This window comes from Apis florea, unplaced genomic scaffold (genome assembly GCF_048593485.1).
Source record: "Apis florea isolate Af1SG1 unplaced genomic scaffold, ASM4859348v1 contig_3203_pilon, whole genome shotgun sequence".
Classification (NCBI taxonomy): Eukaryota; Metazoa; Arthropoda; class Insecta; order Hymenoptera; family Apidae; genus Apis; species Apis florea.
The window spans coordinates 3,415,313-3,438,800 of NW_028256723.1; the positions used below are offsets into that span (position 1 = coordinate 3,415,313).

Consider the following 23,488-nt stretch of genomic DNA (forward strand, 5'->3'; position numbering starts at 1 on the left):
AGTTTCGGCTTGCCGCTCCGACGTGACGGACGCTCTTTTCCAGTGGACGTCGGCTTACACGTGGAAGCGGCCTTCTCCGGTGTGTGTCGTGCTTTTCTTTGTTTTGATCGCGTGTGAATTCGTGTGTACGGGCTCGATATACAGTGGAATATTCGGTGTGACAGTGGAAAATAAGCGAATTACAATTCGGTGGTTTCGTTTGTAGTCGCGTGTACGCACTTTGATTGAGTTCAGTGAGCGTTGCTCGAAACGGAGCGTTGTGAGACTCAGACACAGTGTTTATTCGAAATCTACGCCATCAACTACCTCGATTTGGATTACGTGAATCTGAAGCAACGGACGACGGGAACCGTAAGGGAAAGGGGAGCCGGAGTGAAGCTCGACATTCAAAAAGGTGCGTCCCATATTCATACAAGTGTCTCGAAACATTTGAATGTGAGATAGTCAAGGGTATACGTATAATTTATACCCATTTCTCATGAAAAATATTCGATATAAGATGCTCGGGTCACGTGATCGTGTTGAATTTTAACGTATAAAGTCGTAATTATCGTTAATCCGATGCGTAATTTTCAAATTTATCGACCGAATGTTTCGATCGCGTAAGACACAAAATGGCGTCGTTGATTCAAAGCATCATGGTTTTATGGCGCGAGAAAAAAAATTATCGATTTAAGAAAAAAATTTGACGTAAGACATTCGTATAATCTATGTTTTCGTATAACCTATGTTTCTTATCTTTAAATTTATTACGCAGTCGAAAATATTGAAATTCGCGATATGATAAAAACGGTTTCTTTATATCATTGACAAATTTGAATGACCAATCAAAACTTGTGTTATATTTATATCTTCGATTGAACCGTATCAAAGGGAAAAACATCGATTCTTCTTATTCGAATCGCAATACGATATCGAAACATGTACGTTTGCTGTGAATTTTTTTTTTTAAATTGATCTGGCAATGTATTTTATAACAACAAACGAGGTTCCGTTTTGTGGCGCAGATGGTGTTTGGCGATTCTGGGAATTTTAGATTTACAGATACACCTGAACCGTTTGTTTAGCCCGACGAACCTTAGCAATGCGATGTTTTTACTGAGGGTATCGTGAACGTGCTCGTCTCGCAAGCAGTGTCAACAAACTCGGTTATTCGGTTTCTTTGTTCATTGCTTTGTGTTGTCAAGTAACGCGTAAAAGTAAAGAAAAAAATAGATGAAAGCATAAAAAGAGGGAGAGATACGAAGAAATTTTTAATAAAAAAAATCCTCTCTTATATTCGAATAAGAAAATAGTATAGGATGAGGATAAAAATTTAACGTTGACATAGTCGGAAGTATGCGAAACGAATACATGCAAAATTTCTTTAAGATTAGAACGTTTTTTCACAGCTTGCTCGCTGTTTTACCATCAAGAATGTTATTTTTTCATCGCGAGAACGGGAAAGGCGAGAAGGGGAGAAAATGATAGATGCGATATTTATTCGCATTAAATTAATGGCAACGAGACCGATCCGTGTCGCGGCTTAACGAATGTGCACCTTTCCACGTATGTACGTTGAAATCCTTCGGGCCACTCTATTATGTCGGAACGAGTTTCTTAGTTTCGAAAACCAGTTCTCGAAAAATTTTTTTCACCGCGTTGCCCAGAGAAGAAACATTGGAATTCGTCAGGCGATGGGCAAACTTTTTCTTTCGCTCACGACTGCGACGTTTAAAGTGGATAGATCGTAACTCGTTTAAAAGAATCCCATATTTCATTACTCTTTAATCGCGCATGTTTCGACTATATTACTTTAGACAGATAGATCGTATCTCGTTGCGTATTTAGATAAATTGTCTTAGCATTTCGACGTAGAAAGAAATAATTTTCTTCCATTTTTTTTTTTTCTAAATAGATAAACGTATTCTGAAATTACGTGAATATATATGAACGGAAATATATATTACACACTTTTATTTGATATAGTGTAAATACCAAATGGATGGCACATATAAATGATATAAGATAGATATGAGATAACAAAAGATAGTTTCGAAAATTGAATTTAGCGAAAAGTTCCAAAAAGAGTATATTTTACTCAAAGTTATTTCCACAAGTTCTTTATTTTAAAATATGAAATCGAATATGGAAAAATGAATATGGAAATATTTTTCTTCAATTACGAAAGATTATAAAAGTACATGGAATACAAATATTTGAACGACATTTCAAACTCTTTAAATACGGACGATATTTTTCATTTTATTCTATTTGTTCAATTCATGTCCTTTTTGAATTTCATATAGTCAGTATTTTTGTGTATAATAAACTTTTTGTGTTTCAATTGCTGTTATAAAGTCATAATTATTATATTATTTATGAATTTATCGGGATAATAATTATTTTAGTCGAAATAGCTAAATAACATTTCTGAATAATTTAAAAGAACGATAAATGTCAAAAATAAAGAAATATCGTGTCGTTAAAATTCTAATACTTCTATAAATTCTCTGGCTTGTATAATACAATCGATCATTGAGTATTTTGTTTTATTTTATTGAGCAATTTTCTAATTGCTATCAAGTAACATGTTTTGACAAAGAACATAATTCCTTGTTTGCAATTAATTCCTGATAAACTCGACAAGTTCGTATTAATACTAACATTTAGTTGGAATAGAAAAGTTATATATCTAACCATAAATTTGCATATCATTGTTTTTTTTTAAACAAATGAATTGACGTACAAGTAACGTCAATACGAACGAAATTTTATCATCTATTAAATTAACTATAAAATTCGATGCACGGAAATATTTTAATTTTTCCCAATTTTTAATTTCATTTGAGGATCACTTTTTAAGGGAAAAATATGATAATTTATTTAAAACATAACATCACGTAAAAATATAAATACAATTTTACTGAATTAAATTTAATTTTTCCTCCCTGTCTTTTTGAACATTTCAAAAATATCAATTAAAATTGTAACAAATTTAATAAAATTTTTCAGAAATATACATATTTCAACAAAATTTTCGATATATATCGTCCACTTTTATTCCTCGATTTTATCTCGTATCTTTTGCTCTAACAGGTTGTTTCTCTCTCTTTCTCCGTATCCCACCGACTAATCAAAAATCAATAAGCAGAAACACCAAAAAAAATCAAAAAAATCAACAGAAATTGACTTATCGTGTTTTCCCCTCTTTTACGGCCTTCGATTATTATTATTTCTGTCAAAAAACCGGTCGATATAGAGTCGCGTGCAAACAGGGACCACCCAAATTTGTCCCACCCGATAAGATTGGAGCGTGGTAAAAGGTATCGACGATCCGTGGATATCGAGTCGCTTCGTCGAACTATTAGGCAGGCAGAGACGATACGTTGTTAAAGGCTTATGCGCGTAGTTTCCACGGGTGCTTTGACCTCTTGTCTTAGTCCGCATGTTAACGAGGCTTCGTTAATTACACCTCGTGAGATTACGACAGGGACAGGTGGCCGACGATTATCCATTATCCGTCCTAGAAACGTTGCTCGAACGGATACAACCAAGCATCAGAGATAACCACTGATTAATACACTCTATTCGTGACGACGGAATCGATGTCCAATTGACCCAGTCATGATTCAACCGACAATGCCGAGTGAAAAAGCGGCGAGGACAGATATTTTATGATCTCGATTTTTTATCCTTACGTTTCCAAAAGTGGCACAATTGATCATTTAAAGACGATTACGCTTGCTAGATTCGATTGTGCCCGGATCTCTTCTTTTTTCCTTTCAAAAATTTTGGATTTGTTCTACGATAAATGACGCTCGAAACTCTTTGATTCTAGAATAATTCATTCGTTTTCATTAGATTTGGCTAGCTGGATTTTAAAGATCTATATATTTATTGAATTATACGTGGATTTCTTTCTTAATAAATTTCGGATTTGTCGTCTGTTCTTTATCATGATAAATGATCCGTGAAATTGAAACTGAACGCTCGATTCCGGGCCGAATAGAAGAATAATTAATTCTTCTTCGGATATTTATGCCACTTTCGTAATTAGCCCATTAGTTCAATTGCTTCTTGAAAAATTCCCTCTTTAAAAAATTTCGAGAGTATTTCATCATCCGTTTTCTCTATCTCGATCGATCGAATCTCTTTGCCATCGAGGAACCATTCTTTTTCAAAATATTTATCTCGCCACTTTCGTTAACGATCCCATTAATATAACCCATATCCTCCAAGATTCCAAAAACGTAATCTTGTCCACCAAAGAGTGGAAAGAAATTACAATCATATCGATAAGAATTGAAAAATAGTTGAAATTCATTGCACTCGTAAAATTTCCAACGGCAATCGATGAGAAAGGATATCGTAAATTCGAGCAGGACAATAAATGCCCGGTAAAAGATCGTTTGGTGTATAAAGGCGGCAACGATGGGCCGGGCTGTAATACACGGGAACAGCTGGCACGTTCTTAATTCAACCTCGCCGAGAGTGCTGATCCCAAAGTGACAAAGGCTAATTTTACGAAGGAGAGAAACAGTAGCGGTATAAACGGCCCCGCTCGGATTCTAGCCTACTTTATTCTCTACCCGTCTTAATCGTTCGAGATGTCGATTTTTATTGGAGCAATATATTCCCTCACGACGCCGATATCACAACTATCGATCTGCTGCTGTTATCCTCGTTTTTATTATCGCTTCCATTCACCTATCGCTATCTCTCTTCGCATTTGTTACGTACCTTGTGAACAACGCCTCGCAAAAGATTCTTCCCTCCATTTTTCTACGGTGAAAGATTAATCCTTTGAATTAATACATTAATATATTGGCTTAATTCACGTCATATACCAAATTCTTTATAACGAACTTATTAACAAGCTGCGGATATTTATGCAAAATTCGAATTTGAATTTTGTCGAGAAAAATTTACGAAGGAATGGATTTGATGTTGTTAAAAAATTTAACTTTAATAATAAAAACGAATGATATAAAGAATGATTAACTATATTTGTATCATCGTCAATATTTTTTAATATCATCGAACGTTTCTCTTGAAATGGAACTAGCCGTGTTAAACGAATCGTAACGCTTTTAAGGGTTGAAAATCAATCGTTTTGCAGTTCGTGCCACGTTGTCCAACTGTCTCGTTAGCTGTCTTTAAACGCTTGTAAGAGGCCGGTGCAATCTGATGTAAAACTCGCCTCCACTCGTATCGTAACCAGAGCATGAAAAAGGCGAGGACTAAACAGCGACACGTGCACCGGCGAAGAAAAGACAATTTTTCGAGCAAAATGCTCGACGCAATGAGAGAAATGTCTGACGCCCTGACCTAGCCCCGACAGTTCCACGAATTGTTCGAAAACGTTCATTCAATATCCCTCTAACGAAGTTTTCGGCACGATTAAAAACCCCACCGCGATCGATACATTAACACAGCTTTTATGCTTCAACGAGTTCGATAGTTTTATTCCTTCCACTCTTATTTCTCGTGTAACGTGGCCCGAACACGGAACTTTTGTTACTTGTATAAGTTGGGAATTTCAATTGTTTATATGTATATTATCAACCTTTTGGATAATTTTAAATAATAATAATAATAATAATAATAATAATAATTTGGTTAACGCGTTTCGTTTCGGTTTATCTAATTTTTCGAATTCTCGTGTTAAATATCGGATGCAATCAGATGTTTACGTTTTTTATTTTACATTTTTATTCGTTTCGAATTCAAAATAAAAATTATTGAAAAAAAAAACTGGTAAATGTAACACGAGCAGAATATTTACAGAATTTAATCGTTTTGGTAAACATAATGGATAAATGCAAACGACGTGTCGCGTGTTGTTAAAATTTTAATGTTTAGCATATTTTTCTTTCTTCATTCGAATATTGATACAATTTCATAATGGAATTAATTCGTTTAATTTTTTATTGGCTTGTTAGTAACGTGTTAATGCAGCAACTTTACGAGTTAAACTAGGAATGCTTTTTCAATCGCTGACATCTTTAATCCATTTATATCATTGCCATCATCGTAACGAGATGGACACATGGTGTAATGGTTTAAACCAAATTGCAATCGTACGTATACTTTCACACTTTTATTTGTCATTTCGAGAATAAATATCTCACGCATAAAATTAAAAAAAAAAAATATTATTACTCAAAAAATTAAAATTCATTGCACAGTTGAAGAATGCACAGCTCGAAGAATTAATTAAGAATTAGAAAGATTGGCGAGTAATGTTGGAACGTGATGTATGGTTTCCTTTTTAAACAGGAAGAAATAATAAATATTTGAACCTTGTCTGTGCACGACCATAATCGAGGAAACTGCCGGAAATGAAATATTACTCGCCGTATTACCGGGTTTAATAGCGCCGCGGAAAACGTGGAAATTCATGGTGTGCAATATGACGATTATATGCATGGTTTCGCCGAGAGAAAGTCGCCACTTTGCCATTCTCGTTAACATTCATAAACTATCTCGTATTAGCTAGGATTAGCTTCTTATCTCGATAATATAATTTGTATATATATATTATATAATATATATGTATATATATATATATATTATTTAAGACGAACGAATTGGATAATTTTATTAGAATTTTATTATTGATTCGTAAAACATGTGAAAAGTGCGGTGAATAACTTATAAAATTATACCGATCGTCTATTTTTCTTATTGAAAACTTTCTTTCTTCTTTGTATTTTAAAATTATTTTATTTTAAAATTTTCCAATAACACATAAGTATCATACAAATGTACGTATGCATTTCTCAGAGCAATCTCGTTTCGATAATATTCATTTCGAAGAATAGGAAATTTCCGGTCGAATAGATGTCGCAGCTTTGTACCAGGTTTTTGCAACAGGTATCGAGAAGAAGGTGTTGAAATTTCTACGCGTTTATTCCTCTTTTTTTTTTTACATGAGCTACAAAAAAAGAAAAAAGAAATACAGTCGATAGATTTTTTTTTTTTTGCTCTGAAAAATTGATCGAAAAATCGGGACGTAAAACGCGCATCGACGTGAGTGAAATATGAAATCGTTTTGCCGGCTTCTTCATAAGAAACTCGTACAAATTGAAGATACGAGATGGAATATTTTGCATCAAACATGCATTTCGCAAACTCTTGCGTATTATATGGTGCCGAGAGTGTGTGGAAAGCTCTTAAAGGATATTGTAACGTGAAAGATAGATTTTTCTATAAGATGCGCGTACTATTACTTCCGTCCTTTCTTCGTCTTCTTCTTCTCCTTCTTCTCGTGTTGCGCACGGAATGTTGACATTATCCATTTCGAGACAGGAAATATATTTCTCTTTTACTCTCGCGTTCATAACTTTTTAAATAAGCTTGTAAATAATTTAAAAAAATCGTATAATTTACAATAACTATAAATATTACGAACTATAAATTACCACGGTGTATAATTGTGTCAAAAGGCATTTTTCCTCGGCACGAAGTTGACAGTAATTTCGTAAGTTTAATTGGCTATCATATAATTTATTGCAATGTTCTGAGAAGCGCGCGGCAACATATGATAATTAAATGTAATTCCCTATAATGTATACAAAATTAATGGCATATAATTAAACCCGAATCGTGTTAATTAATTTGTCATTTGTAATGCAACATACTAATTAAACGCGGTTTCACCGATTATTATTTACCGATATTTATATAGAAAAAAAGAAAAGACGCGTTCTTCAATCAAACGAAACAGAATCGAGGAAACACCACGAGCCATATTTCTTCCATGGATTTGGTAAACTGTTGCATACGCGCTCGTCCTTTTCTTTATCTTTAACCTCCTCACCTTGTTCACAATTAAATATAACAAAGCAAAGCCGGCTAGATCGTTTGCGTTATCAATTGCTAATTTCACCGTTACTCTGCCTGCAAGAGCACAGCCTCGCTCGCCGTGAATTTTGCAAAAGTAAGTTTCAGATAAATGTTGAAGCACTTAAAGTAATCTGAGCACAGCTTCGCGATTGTTAAGCAAAGACGACGGGATGCGAGACGAAACGAGCTCAAATGAGAATGCCCCAGAACTCCGGGGCTGATTAATAACGTGGAAATTACGTAGGCCTGCCTCTCTCCTCTCTTCCTCTCTTTCTTTCGCCATCCTCCATTTCTTTACCTCCCCGTTCGACGCCTCTCCGTTCTTACATCTTTTTCGCAACGGATCGTTGAAAATTGGTCTGTTGCAACGAAGGTGAGCTAAAAAGTGCGGTGGATGGATCAATTGAGTTGGAGGTGACGGTAATCGCGTCGTAAAAAAAGAAAGAAAAAAATAACAGCTTCGACCAGTTTCGCCTCGAATAACGCGTTATTACGAGGCGTTCGCGAGATCGTTCTCCTCGTAATGAACAGAGACGCCTTTTCCCGCCGTTCAACCGACACGAAGGAGGAGTATTTTGAAAAAAAAAAAAAAAAACATCGGTGTTCTGTAAATAATAGAGTTTTCGCGGGGTATTGAAATGTAAGTTCATTGTCATTCAAGCGGTGCGCGAGCACCGAGGTCAAGATGGAATCGGCGCTCTTTCAACGTGTCGCTAATTTTCGTTTGTCGATTCGAGAGAAACTTCTTGGAATTACTGCCGACTGCGAATTTCACTTGGAACACGTATTACATATAATTATATATTCAATTATATAGCGGGGAAAAGTAACGTTCGTCACGTTTTATTCTTTCGGTTTATTCTCGCACAGAGACCACTGGTTGCAAAATTCGAGTTTTTTGGGAAGGCGAAAGATTTCTTCTATTGAAATTGCCGTTTTAAAAACGTCATTCTCGCCATATTTTTCTCGCCTCTTTTAAATTTTTATAAGCATTGTCGATAAATTAAGTGTGCCAAGGGAAACAAAACATAATTTATAGTTAGCTCTAGTACGTAACTTCTTTTGTATAGTAAATTTTTAAATAAAAATTAGAAAAAAATTTTAATTCATTTTCGAATGAATTGAAAGATAATGCTTTACATGACAAAAGTGGACAATCGTTAAATTATTACGCTATCATAATTAAATTATATTTTTTTTTTTTTCAAGAATTATCATTGGATATCATCAAATATACGCATTAAAGTTCGCAAGAATTGTACAGGATTTTTATAATGGGAATATATCCTCGCTGTGTTCGTTTCGGATCATCCATTAAACTTTCAATATAAATTTATAATGACAATTTATTTTGATTTTAACATCTTTTGATGAGAAGATAACAAATTTCAAAATATTCCATCTCCTCTTTCCTTCTCTTATTTAATCCTATGATTTCCTAGTATTCCTCACTTGTACAAATCACATGGAATATGTTTTCCATTACACCAGCGTGTACACGCTCGTTAATCTTCTAAAAGAATCGCGGTGTTAAATTCGCGATTACTTTCTCGACGTTCGATCCATGTCCACGCGATATCTCTTTATTTCGACTTCGGCAACCGAGGCGACAATGTCGTCGACCGACATTCGAAAGAAGCCTACGCGTATTCCGCACGCATAGCTGACCCCATATAACCCCGTTCCAAACGAGGAAACGAATGAATGAGCCAGTATACACTGTATACACTATATACTTCGAACCGGTGGCGTCTAGTTTCTACGATGGCGCGACAGGAAATCGTTGTTTTAAATTAGAAACAATAACCTCGGATCGGAGGGAGGCGAGTCGCGCACCGAGTGCATTGCCGCTTTCTTACGTAGTTATCTACAGTCGTGGAAAGCGCGGTTGGATTATAGAGTGCACAGCTGCGCTCGCGATAATAAGCCCCCTCCTTTAATTCGGAAACACGCCGCTCGAGCAGTACGCGCCACCGGTATGTCGCTAATCCCACTCCTCTCGCTTGTTTTCATACCGTCTGGATCGTCTTACGTAAACGAACCTCATCGGTGGAAATCGGTTGTCCTCGGTGTTTCTCGTAGGTTTTAAACGGGAGAGCCGAGCGATCGTTTCGTCGGTTCCGTTTTTTGTCAGGCTTTCGTGAAGTGGCGCTTTGGTATCTAGCAAAGCGGCTTACGATCGTTTACGACTCGTTTTACGAGCACCGTTTTTCGAGTAAATCACGGGACGATGATGTACTTGGTACACCGGCCGATAGATAGAGCGTTTGATTGTGTAGCGGGGTGGTGGAGTTTCTGGTCTCACAGAAGGAAAAGAATTTGTCGGTAGGTTGAACGGCTCAATTCGACGCTTGCTGGGCTAAGCCGGCTGGCTTAGGGGGTCTTTCCCCATTTTGTCTCTATTATCGTAGGTCAAAAACGGCGGGTGGTGGCATGAGAAAATGTGTTGGAGGATACGATTCGATTCTCGCGAGAAAATCGTCGGATTTCTATAAACCTGTAGCGACAACGCGAAGGGAATTGTCACTGTTCTTTTTTTTTTTTTTATCGTGGAAAATAGGAAAATGGATATATAAAGTAGCTCGGAGGATATGATCGAGTTGGAGATAAAAGATCCTCGAAAGACGTCTATGGCTTCTTTTATGATCTCAGATTTATGAACGCTTTGCTACCTTATTATTTATTCTCCGAATTTTTTAAACGCTCGAACAAATCCTGTTTAATAACACGCCATTAATTTTAAATTATTACGTATTCACGGAAAATGAAATATTTTTTTTCCTTCATTCTTTCATATAATGAATCATATCACGCGACTTTTATTTTTACAAATCGAAACATTTCCAAACTCTTACTTGAATCTTCATACGAATTTTCACGATCGAATTCCCGACGAATCGTCTCGAGGAATCGATAAAGGGTATCACAGGGGAAATCCACTTTATCGGTTTCTTTGAAACGCTCAGCTCGTCATGCCCGCTTTTGTTTGTCGAGGCAGCTCGCGAATTTTATCACCGGCCATAAAGCCTCGGTATAAAAGCAAAGGATACGAGTGTAACGACACGAGTGGAACGAAAGGCTCCAGCTACCTTGCTTCCCGCGCATGCACACGCGTGTCACGCGTGTGTGTATATATAGGCTGATTCAAAAAAATTCTTCATAAAATGAAGAATCTATATACAGAAAAAAAGAAGTATCGTTAACGTTATATTTTCATATCGAATCTCATTACGCGTAGCTCGGTTATTAAAATTCATTGATTATTGAAAAAATAAAAATTAGATATATCAACATTTCTTTAATCGTGTTCATCAAAATTTCATTTCGATTATAAAAGTTCACCGTCATACTTATAATAAACGAGTCTCGAACTTTTTTTACATCCTCTAAAATATACATACCCCATATTTTCTCTTCTTTTCCGTGTCTGATATCAAAACTTTCAAAACTTTCGATAATAAAGGAACGATGATTTTCCGAAATTTTCTCTTTTGAATTTTCTTTCTGCATTTTCAAATATTCACCGTGCGCTTATTTCTTGATCACCTTATACATATACGCGCGAGAACTGGGTATCTCGACTCGACGGCATTGTTCCCTACTAGTCGAGTTACGTGCCTCGCAAAGAAGTTTCGCGTTATTTCTGGAATACACGCGATATAAAGTCCCGTGTACGGAAGCACGCGGGGCGATACCAGGTCTCGCGTGCTTCTCGAGCCAACTTGTACGCACGAATCGAGAGACACACCGTGTAGGCCAGCTTACGTTGAATCTCGGCTTTCGTGCGTGATGAAACTTGGCCGGGGGTGTACGTACAGTTAATTGCGTAATCGTGAAATTTCGTGAAATTTCCGTAGCAGGAATTAACAAACGGTTGATTTTATCTTTCCGACGATTTTCACATGATAAAACTGGAGAAAATATTTTGTACAAGTTGTTTCAATCTGATTAATTAATTTTTTCTTTTTTTTTTTTTCTTGCGGAGACTGTTGATAAAGTTTATCTTATCTTTGCTGTAAAGAAATTAATTAAGCTTCTATGGAGATTAATAACGAAGCTGCTGATCTTTATCTAATAATTTTCTTCGTTAAGGATCGTAGAAAAGTGAGGAACGAAGAAAGTTTTTCTTACCTAACTTTTGTTCCCCGGTTTTCTTGGATTTTCATCGTCCGGGATGAGCAACACGTCGAACAATGCTCAGATTTTCGAACAAGTTATGAAATTTAACACGCTAGTTGGACCTTTTAATATTTGCTCTCGAAATATCGGAGTATTCTTAATGCGTTCGTTCGGTTTATGCTGTAATGTATCCGTAGCTGAAAATCTCGGGGTTAAACGGAACAAATGTTCTGGAATGATAAATTGGAAAGGATTCAGTTTACAAGGGGGGAGACAAATTAAAACCGCGTGTTAAAACCGCGTGAATATCGCAATAGTTTTGTACAAAATAACAGTGATCGTTCTCGCCACTTTTAAAAATTCATCGCAGTATCGTTCACCGCGAGTAATGGATGTCATTAGCGTGCATATACGCTACGGTATACAGAGCAGGTTTCAAATGTCCGGGGAAGAAAATACGCTTGTATCGAGAGATAGCATCGATGTATAGGTGTAGATCTCGCTTGTTTTCCAATTCGTCACACTTGGAAGGCGAAGCTAGAATAATTTACTACACACACGCGCGCTCAATTTTTTTTCTATTCCCTTTTTCCTCCATCATTCGTCGTACACATTTCTCGAGTATTATCGAGCATGTATAAATTTTACTTTATACTTCGACGCCATTAAAAGTCGTAACCGTATAATTAGCTGTAGAAACGTGTATATTGCTATTCACTCACATTTTATTGCACACGTTCCTCGAAGCAATATTATCTCGATATTACACTGTCAATAACGATTCTTTGAAATAACAGTCGGTTATTCTTTGATGTTCCATGCCATCTTCCGCGAATATGGTATCGACTGTTTTTTTCATCTCTCCGTTTTTTAATTTGCCTCAGATTTATCAAAGATAAAGAGCCTCTGTTTCCATACTCCCCCCGCCTTTATCTTCCACGATTGTTTTACCTTCTATCCTCCTCTCCTCTCTCTCTCTCTCTCTCTTTCTCTCGTTTGATCTTCAAGTTTTCTTATCGGGCATCGCGACGTCTCTGGCTCGAAAGTCCATCAATATCGTCCCTAAGGGCTGCTGCCACCCCCCCATTCCACGCCCCTCCTTGTCCCATTACCGCTTTTATCCCCGAAACAATTTCTTCGATAATCTTTTACACGGATCCTCCGCCGTAGAAGGACCGCTGCTCCCCTTGGTCCTAATTGGTCCAGGAGGAAGGGGAGCCAATTATTCGCGTTCGTGTGCTCACCGATGGACGATGATTAACGATATCACGTTACATTCCTGCGCGAGACTTCGATTTCGCGCTTGTCCTTCCGCTCGTTGTTAGCCTTGTTATCACGACATTCGTTCTTGCGTCATGAGATTTTTCGTATTAATGGGAGGAAGGTGAGGTTTAGAGAAATATTCGATATTTGTTCGATCGAATAAAATTGTTGTATATGTGTGTACATATACAATGCAAATTACGCGCTTCACTTGTAAAAAGTGTATAGTGTATAGGCTTTTCTTATTTAAGAGATTACACAAATTTATCGCCGCGAGATATATCTGACAATGATAACCGGAAATGTGACCAATTCGAAACAGAGTTTTGGTGAAGTCGATTACCAATCATATGTCAGTGTCACGTTACCTGGTTCGAAATCGTGGTCCACGATCAGGAATATCCGATATCTCGTTCGTAACTTCGTGGACTACTACACACACGCGTTTCCTACTGTTAATTTAATCGATCGAGGTATTCGTGTCGAGATGGCCAATCGAATTGTTTTAAAGGTTCCGAGACACCTTCCAAAATGGGGATGTGTAATAACGTTTTTCTAAAAAGGAAATATTATAACGTTCAATAATTTTTAACGCGTCGTGACACGGGAATACGACTCGATTTATCAAAATCAATATTAAATCCATCTATCCGCACGTCAATTTCTATTATGTAAACAAGGAATTTATTAATAGCAAATTGAGTCAATATTATATCGTATGAAATAGCTGCTAAATTGATCTTTTAACTCTCTAAAATTTATCGTCAAAGGATATCACGTTAAACCAATATCTGGTTGGTATGAAATTTCATCCATAATAGCTTTTACGGATTAAATTATCGCGTTACGTGTATGAAAAATGATAAAAAAAAAAAAAAAAAAATAAATCCACATCTTTTTCCGTAAAGCATTTCTCACTGCTTCGAAAAAAGAAAAAAATAAATAAAAATCGATTTTAATCGTTCATCGTTTTTTCAAAAAAAAAAAAAAAAAAAAATCGAAAAAATCAAAAGAGACTACATCCTCTCTTTTCTTAATACAATCTATAAAGGAAGCGTATCTCATTGCCAAGGTTCCGCTAATATACACATTCATCGATACGATATAATAGCAACGCGGGTTGCCCCGTCGAGTCGTGACAACGACAACGTGGAATCCGGCTGACCGCTTGTTCCGACAGCAATCTACCGTCATTACAGACATCACAGAGAGCTCGTTAGTCTCATTTATATTCACGTTGCTCGAGTACAACTTATGTCCGCGAAGTAGACGAGGAAGTTGGCCTCGACTGTCCCGCGCGCCATCCTCTTTGTCCCTCGTAGGAGGGCCAGCTGACAAAGTGCCCCTCCGTTTGTTCCGCCCTTCCGTATGTTCTTCACGTCTCGCGTATAAACTTTCCACCCGGGTGGTAATGCACGCTTTTAACGAAACAACCGCGCCTCCTTCGCCGAGGATGCTTTCGAAATCGTCTTAATTGCGCGTGGAAGGGATTCGTCGTCGAATGCCACTTGAAAATTCGAATCTGAGTAGGCTGATATTTCCATTTTTATTACACGTTAAAAATTACACGTTTTTTGTCGCAATTATAAGGAATCGAAAGATGTCCATTGTAAAATTTTTCGAGCATCGTTATTTGACAGAGTGTATACACTGTTAATATATAATTTTTGAAGGATCGATTATTGATAAGATAGAAATATCTTGGTTAGGAATCTCTTATCGAAATTTACACGAATTCGTTCTGATCTGATCGCAGGAAACGTTAGCAGAAGCGTACACGCACTTTGATTATTTCACACGATTATACACGCGTTCTCTCCCTGTTCTCTTCGGTCGCTATCCGCTTTGGATTTCCCTAGGGCCTGATGCAGCTATAATTGATAGAACGTGGCTGGATACCGATTTCACAGAACAATTCGGCAACTCAACGCGCAAACAGAGTGAAATTAGTAAACCTAGGAAATTTTCGGCCTGTTTCTCTCGAATTATCTGGTTCGGTGCCATTCCCTGTTTACGTTTAAATTAGGTGATATTTTATTCCCTTGGCGACGACGATAAGGGGTTGTTTATGTACACAGGGCATGTTTAAGAGACCGTCTCAATTTTCTTTCTTTTCATTTCAATCGCCGTTACTTAAAATTGCAAATTTTTTACACTATAATATTTCCTACGTTATCGCTTTATTCGCGAATAAAATTCGCAAATAAGAATTCAGCTCGTTAAAATTAACAAGAATTTTCACAAAAATTATCCTTCAACTCGCGTTTTTAAAGAGAAATCCCGGAATACCATTTACAAACGCTTTTTCCTCATTTCACGGAGCACGAAATTTATTCCACCGCTTGAAAACCGCAGAAATCACAACTATGGCACGTAATATTTTTACCCGGTCTACAAATTACCTACAAAAATTCTCCTTCGAAAAAGGAGCAACAAAATAAGAAAAAAAAAAAATCCAAAAAAATAATTACAACAACCATGATCAATTAGAACAAAGGATCGATCGATATCCGTCCAGGTTTCCATCCTCGCTCACGAAGATGGCGAGCGAGAAAAATACGAAATTTTCGAAAACACTATACTTCTCTCGTTACCGCAGCAATTTAATCGAGCATCCGGATTAATTAACAAGGATCTGTCGTTCGAAGATTTCGCGTTCGATGCACCATCTCTCCCTCCTCTCCGCGCGAGGAAGGCCACCCCTGAGACGAGGGTGGCGTTCCTTTATTGTTCCCGAATGTGCCGGACCTCGACGGTGTTTATCATCGCGTGCGCACCCTTCTCGAAGCGACGTATCTTGTTAAGGGAGAGCCACCGGCCCCCCAGGACGATGATTCACTCGTCCGCCCCCTCTAGGATAAGGGGCGAGTGGGCGAATATATATATATACACACGAGTGCAGCTCCCACCAACAGCTTGGCTAACAAAACGAAAGGAAATTGCCACTGCCGCGAAAGTTACCCCTCGGACTGATCTTCCCTCCGCTTTTTGCGTCGTGCTCTCCCCTCTCCGGCTGGAATTATTGCCACGTGGAGATGCTTGTTGGGTGGTCGAATCGCTCGGCTTGAATTTGGAGCTTTTGTTTGAGGCCTTTCTTTCCATCGTAAGTTTATTCTTTCCTCTCTCTCTCTCTTTCTCTCTCTCTCTGTCTTTTCCTCTCTTTCTTTCTTTTCGTTTAGTTTCGATACGGCCAAGGCTTTGTAATTTTAGAATTTGACTTTGGAGAGGATTGGATTATATTCGTGAAGTTTGAAAAGTATAATTGGAACGTGGATGAATCATTAAAATTTCGTAAAATATTTGTACTCGTCAAATTTTCGTTCCAACGTAGATAAAGAACAGTTTAGAATTATCTAATATAATAAAAATAATAATAAGATGGGATATTTCTCTGAAAAATTCTCTGGGACGTGAGAAACAAATTGCAAGCTGAAACTTTAATGAGATTCGTCAATCGGATTGGCTGAATCAGTATTTCAACTTTGGCTCGTCCATCAAACCGACTATCTCGCCAATTAAGCGATCTAGGCCAACGACAGATTCTTCCTTCGTAAGTCTGACATTTGAAAATTAGCTACCGCCTACGGATTCCTGCGTCGGTTTAACGAACGTTTCCCTCCTCCCCCTTCGAAGCCGGCAATTTAAATCCATCGTCTTGATGGAAGGAACGTTTCCTCGATCCAGAAAACTTTCGTCTCGCGCAGACCAGTGTGTATTTTTAAATCGGATATTTAAATCCCTCCGTCAATCGCATTTTCTATCCTAAACCATCGATCCTTTTCGAGCGAAAAACTCGAGGAATGGGCGTTGCTTACAGAAGCAATGTTATGGCTGGTAATTCATGGCTGGTAGTGCTAAGGCAGCGCGACATAAGCAATGTGATTCTAGTGAATGGTGCACGGTTTTATATAGGCGTCTCGGTGGTAAAATTAGAAGCGAATTTATCCAAAAATAAGCGGAAAATCGAAGGAGATCGAGTTTAATCCAGAGGATTAAATAACGAGTATATTACTCTAAATATTTTCCGATATAACTTTCTCACAACCACACAATGATCCCAAGTTCTCTCTCTTTGTCTGATGAAACTGTTCCTGTTCGACGAGCTTGCAAAATTCACGAGTATTTTTCAAGTTTTCGATTTACCTTCCTTTCTGCGCCGCCCTATATACTTGGCGATTGCAAAACGTCGCTCGTGCTTTCACCCCTTCTCTCTCTCTCTCTCTCTCATATCCCCCACGCATTGCATCGCTTTGTCCGCAATCGCGACAAAAGCGTTTTGTTCGATCGCCGCGCAAAATCGCCTCCCCCCACGTTTATTATAATACGCATTCCTTCTTTCGAGGGACGACAGATGCGTCGTCTGGAAGGAATAAAACTGGCGATCGTGGCGTGACGATTTGATTCATGCTGGAACCAATGTCTCGCGGGAGATGGAAAGTAAACGGGATAGGAGGAGCCTTTTGGACGAGGGTTAATTCGACTCGATCGAGAGAGCTTGACTTCGTTCTTCGGGGACGATCATGCTTACTCTTGTTATTGGTTTTCTTCTCTCTTTCATTTGGTCGGAAATGAAGCGATAACGGAGAAGCGATAAACGAGTCGAAACCTATGTTATATAATAATTTTGTTAGAAGAATAAAGAAAGATAAAAGATAACGGAGCAATTTGCGTAAATTTCCTTTAGATTTTGAAGATTTGCGCGGATACAATAAGAAAGGATTAATTGGGAAAATTCTTAATCGTGGTTTTACGTTAATTCCATCGGAGATTAAACGATACGAGTAAGCATCTGTAAAAGTGTTGAAAGCGAGGCAGCGATTATCTCTGTAATTAAGATGTAAGGGAATTCTTTCGAGCTATTGCAACTTATGAATTTTTATAATACAAATATATTGTTGCAAAAGAATCGACAAGCGCTTGCACAAAGATTAAAGGAATTAAATGTTACGAGTTAAAGAGTCACTGCCGAGCATAATATCACTCTCGAATTAAGAAAGTAGAGCGAATACTCGAATTACTCGAAAGAGAGAAGTTTAAATTCTATAAAACGGTTTGCCGTAAAAGAATTATTTCAACACGGCAAATCGACTAAAAATAATTTTCTCCTTCTCGAGCTAAGGTGAGGAATATTTGAAAAGGAGGTGTACAGGAGGCAGAATTGGCGATGCGCCAGTCGTCCGGGTCCGGAAACGTGGGTAAATTAATTGATATCGACGTGCCAGAATTTCGCGAGAATAGCGCCATTCCTATCGCCATCGTGCACCACCACCCTTTCCAACTCCGCCACTTTGCATAAGGATAGCTTGTTTACTAGCGAATAATAGCAGCTCGTACCTCTTCCGACGAGTTTAATAATAGCACGGTGCCTCGAATTACTCCTATTAGAAAGAGAACGATCGATCGTTACATCCGTGTAATTCTTTCCATCTCGATCGATTTGTCCATCAGCTCGCGACAAAGATAAATACGGATTTACGAGTGATCGACGATTATCTCTCTCTCTCTCTCTCTCCTTTTTCTACATTTATTATTGTGTGTACATTACGAGGCATCTGGTTCATCAACCGAACGCGGCCACTTTTCCTCGATACGATACGTATCGAGGCTGTCTTAAGTGTAAGTGCATGGAATTTATTGTGACGCGTACGAATAATAAAAACGGGGGAGATGATGCACGATTATCTCGTCTCTTCTCTTCTTGCATATCCATAATTAATTTCCAGGCCAGATTGCGAAATATCACAAATCAACCCTTCCAACCATTCGACTAGTCGTCATTCAATTTCTGGTATCTTCGCAATTTCACCGCTTAACACGTGTGCTTTTGTCCCAGAATTATATTTTTCAATATTTTTTTTTTTTTAAATTAATTAATCAAACAAAATTCGTTTTATATCTTGATATACTTAATAATCTCCTGAAAAACGTTAATACTTTATCGAGTGCTGCTAAGTGTGCAGTTAAAGGGAAGATTAAGACACGTACAACACGTGTATCGATCATCCGTAATCGTTGAAACCGACGTGTTACAACAGGTTGATGTTGCTTCGTGCGTCAACAATTTTTCGCAATCCAGATCGAATTTTTGTATTCAAGTTTATTATCGAAATCGATAAATAAATAAACGAAAATACTTATCTTGTCGAGTTGCTTCTTTTTCAAAGATTTAATTAGCATTAATAAACTCGTTACACATCGCGGATCAGAAATTCCCGCAACATCGGTTCACGACGTGATCGAACCCGAATCCGTTGACGATGCAGCCTTCGAGAAACAAGGTAGAGAAGTAATTAAGACGAACGCCACGCGGATCTTAACCAACTTGGTGAGTTGAGTGAACGCGCGTGTGCTCAATTTCAGGCGTGACTTTGATTCCTCGAACGCTACACTTCCCTAACAAACTTTCCAACTCCTTTTCCAAAAACTTGTCGACGATTTGACAAAGCCAACATGGACGAGAGCCATGGACGAGAAAAAAAGGGTGGCGGGTAAAAGTAATCGTTCCGCGAGATTTACAGCGGCACTTAGCGGGTTGTTTGGCGAAAAATGGCCACGAATTTGTCAGAGTTTTGTCGCGGCTCGAGTCATCTTTTCGTAAGACGTATGAGACATCAACGTTTCGAGAGTGGGGCGAGTTACTCAACCGACCGAATTCGATCGTGGTTGGTGGTCTCCGGAGAGAATTGCGCGGAGGGATGTTGCGAGCGTGTCGTGTTTTCCACGATGGTTGTTGCTTGGTAATACTTGGATGGATGGTTATGTCGTAAACAAATTTCTGACGTTTTGAATTTTCGTAATTGTCGTTTACTCGCCATTAATTATTTGTAATAAGTTGAGAAACAGTCATGTTTTCGTACGAATTATCTTGACAAGATGGGTAAAATTTGTTTAGAGATAGTATAAAAAAAGTGATCATTTTAATTAATTTAATTTTGGTTAATATTTTATTCGCAAATTCCACGAGATTAAAGTTTCACAAAATTAGAAAATATTAGACGTTTTAGAAGAAATATTCGATAAATATTTTAACAATTTGGAAGAATTATAAATAATATCCGTTGAATATTTATATTCATATTTTTAATCTTTTTATCCCGTTCTCCTCTTTCGGGAATAATCTTCGAAAATCTGGCAAAAATTGGCGCCCGATAATGGCGTTAATCACGGGATTTAAAAAATATTGGGCGACAACGGGATAATAGAAAAATCAATAATTAACGTGATCGTGACCGGGCCGCAAATCGAATTATCGGATCATTTCATATCATAAGCTCGATTTGGGAATTGGGCGCGTAAAATATTTTCCATATAAATAAATTCGCCTGCCAATTGTGATTCCCAAATGTGGGGAATCAATCGCGGCCACGGAGAAAAATTTGCAGGAGAAAAAAAAAAAAGCAAATTCAACGAACCGTGTCGGATATAATCGTCGGAGTGTTGGTTTTTCCGATCTTTCGCATCAATTTCGATTCCATAATAAAATAATTATACACGCGCATACCCATATTTTTACGATGTTAAACGCGAAATTTACGAGTGTCGCGCACGATCAATTCTTCCCGTGCGTTTTAAATCGCCTTCGATTGAATTAATTAAATGTTATCGTCGGGTAATTTTGCTTAACCGTGAGATCGAACGAGTGTCCGTGCATCAAACGCCGCCTTTCGCCCCCGATGCGATGCTCTATGGAAAATTCAGCTATTTGCGGCGAGCGTGGCCGCGTATTTACAGAAGGAAATGCGCGCCGGGTTGAATGCCGATTAATATTAACGTTCGACCGCAACATGACCCGGCGAGTCCGTTCGTATCGGAACACCGTGTCACCGTTTTCACCCGTTCACCAACCCCCCTCCCCTGCCCTCTTTTCGCCACGATTCGTTTTATTCGCGAGTTTACGCAATTTCGGTTTTAAATTGGATCGATCGACGCGTATAATCAACAAATATTTAACGCTCCCCTCCTCTCTATACACCCTCTTTTTCGCATAATGCGTTTTATTTATTATATATTATACATACGGTTACGATTGCGATTTTAATAATGGAACGCGACGATTTAAAAAGATTGGAAATATTGATTGTAAATTTTTGGGTAGAGGAATATATTGTATTGGAGAAGCATATTCGAAAGTGTACGCTCTCCGGATACATTTTAGAATATTATTAATTAAAGATATTAGGAACCGTTTTGCTATTACTATGGCGATTGGAAATCGATCGATCCTATCTTATTTTTGGAAATAAACGATGTTTCTCGACATTTTCGGTGCCTGAAAAAAGTTACAATTTCGTTGGAAAAACACTTGGTAAATGGCGATAAAATCTATGAAAACAGACTCTTGCCCTCCTTCGAAAAGAAGATTTTGCAAATTAGTACTGCGTTATTATTCGTAGCTGCAACGTACAAGAGTATATTATTTATTTACCAGCGAAACATGGGAAATGGTTGGTCGTTGGATCAGTTGGGCCAATAACAAAGGGGTTCGCGGTCCAGTGACAAAGTTGGTCGACGGTTACTTCTTACCAAGTTAACGTTCAAATATAATTTCACGGAGCAAAGTCGGTGAACGAGCACTTCATTAAGAAATTCCGCGCGGGGAGGAAAGGGCGGGGTCGTAACCGGGGCTTAGGAGGGATGAAACGGAGCAAACATTAACGGAACAAAGTGTACTCTAGGAAATACGTTTCCCGCGAGGGGAACTCGTTCGAGACGAAAGCAGGCGCGCGTGTTGTAAATCTTAGGAATTGTCTCTCAACGTTCCTCCACCAGTTTTTCCTTTTTTCCTCCCTCTCTCCTTTTCACTCGCACAAATTTAAATAACAAAGAGGGATCCTCTTGTTTTTGGAAATACCGTTTTTTCACGACTCTTTTCAATTATTATCCATATTCTCCATTTACAGAGAATCGATCTTTGCAGAAAAAGTATCCTCGATAAAATTAATTCTTGAATAATCGAAGTGAAGGGATTCTTTGGTAGAAACTTTGTTTAATAATAATATTCGTCGAATAATAATGAAGAAGAGTGTTTATCGAATAATTATAACATCTCCACGAGAATCAGATGCAAGTAATTCAATAAGAATCGTGCAATTTTTGGCCAGACCTGCGTAATATCCCCGGAATAACAATATATGCAATCAAGAAAAATATTCCACCAGCCAATAAAGCGTCTCGCGCACTTTGGAAATTAGCCGAGGTGCACCCTGGAAAAAAGAGGATCGGAATGGCGACCGTTGGAATTGTCAGACACCGATTTAATGTCTGGTTGAACTACTGCGGAGCCTCATTAAGCCTCGTACGTACATCTGTGAGATAAGGGAGCGGGGAGAAAAAGGAGAGAAACGTTTCTTGCGCCCGATTGCGCGCTTTCTCGTTCCTCGAGAAACGAGGAAACAGGAGTAGATAGTAATCGTGGCCGCTTGTTTTCTCTGATCTTTCTTCCATCGACCGTGGCGAGAAATTACCGCTCCTCCTCCTCGAAACATTCATCCATCGAATCCTCTCCCCCTTCGAGGCTAAATAAAAATTTCGCCCCGAGAAAATTAATGCCGGACAAAGTTCGGAAAAACAGATTTCTCTTTCTTACGCGACTTGAACGTCGTAATTAAACGTCGCTCGCTGGATGCGAACGCGCCAAATCGAAATTAGAGATGGTTCCATGGCTTGAATTAAGAAAAGTACTCGTCGAATTCCGGATCTCTCTTCACGCGTAATTAACCAAGATTTTGCAAAGAAAAAAAAAATAATAATCGCAAAACGCAAAACTAAATTCGAAGTAACCGAAAATGGTTGCATTGTAAAGCGAAAATTCTTTTTCGTCGAATAAGTACAGAGTGATTATGTTTTGTAACATTTGGGATAAACGCAACTCGACCGAATTTCCTGGAAAAAGTCGCGAGCAAGTCGAAGAGATTCCTTTCTTCCCGCGAAATATTTCCTCGTAATACGGGTTTCTCGTAAATACGATCGTAACGACTTATCGTTTGATCTTGCCCCTACGTTTAAATCGCGATTAGTAGCGGAGGAACGGCAACCGTTCACGTTAACAATGACGAATGTTAGGTATTACGTGTACGTAGGAAGATTTGCATTGCAAAGGCTGTTGAGTACAGGGGCGCAATTGGCAACGGTTGCCTCCAAGTGGCACACACGATGTACTCGCATCGGGTACATAGATACACTGACCGACAAATAATTGCCGGGGAATTTGTACCGTTTCAGCTTTCTATCGCGGGATATTCTTCCATTTTAACAGGACTCGAAATGTTTGGATGGA

The 23,488-nt window shown here is 38.2% G+C and overlaps 1 protein-coding gene across 8 annotated transcripts in view; it reads left to right on the forward strand.

The window, feature by feature from the left end:
- The window catches only part of kug (FAT atypical cadherin kugelei), a 493,364-nt gene continuing 469,876 nt past the window's right edge, over positions 1–23,488 (forward strand). For all 8 annotated transcript variants that reach the window (XR_015292967.1, XM_086911134.1, XM_086911128.1 and 5 more), the window contains exon 1: positions 1–394. The gene's annotated coding sequence lies outside the window, so the exon portion shown is untranslated. The remainder of the gene's footprint in view (positions 395–23,488) is intronic.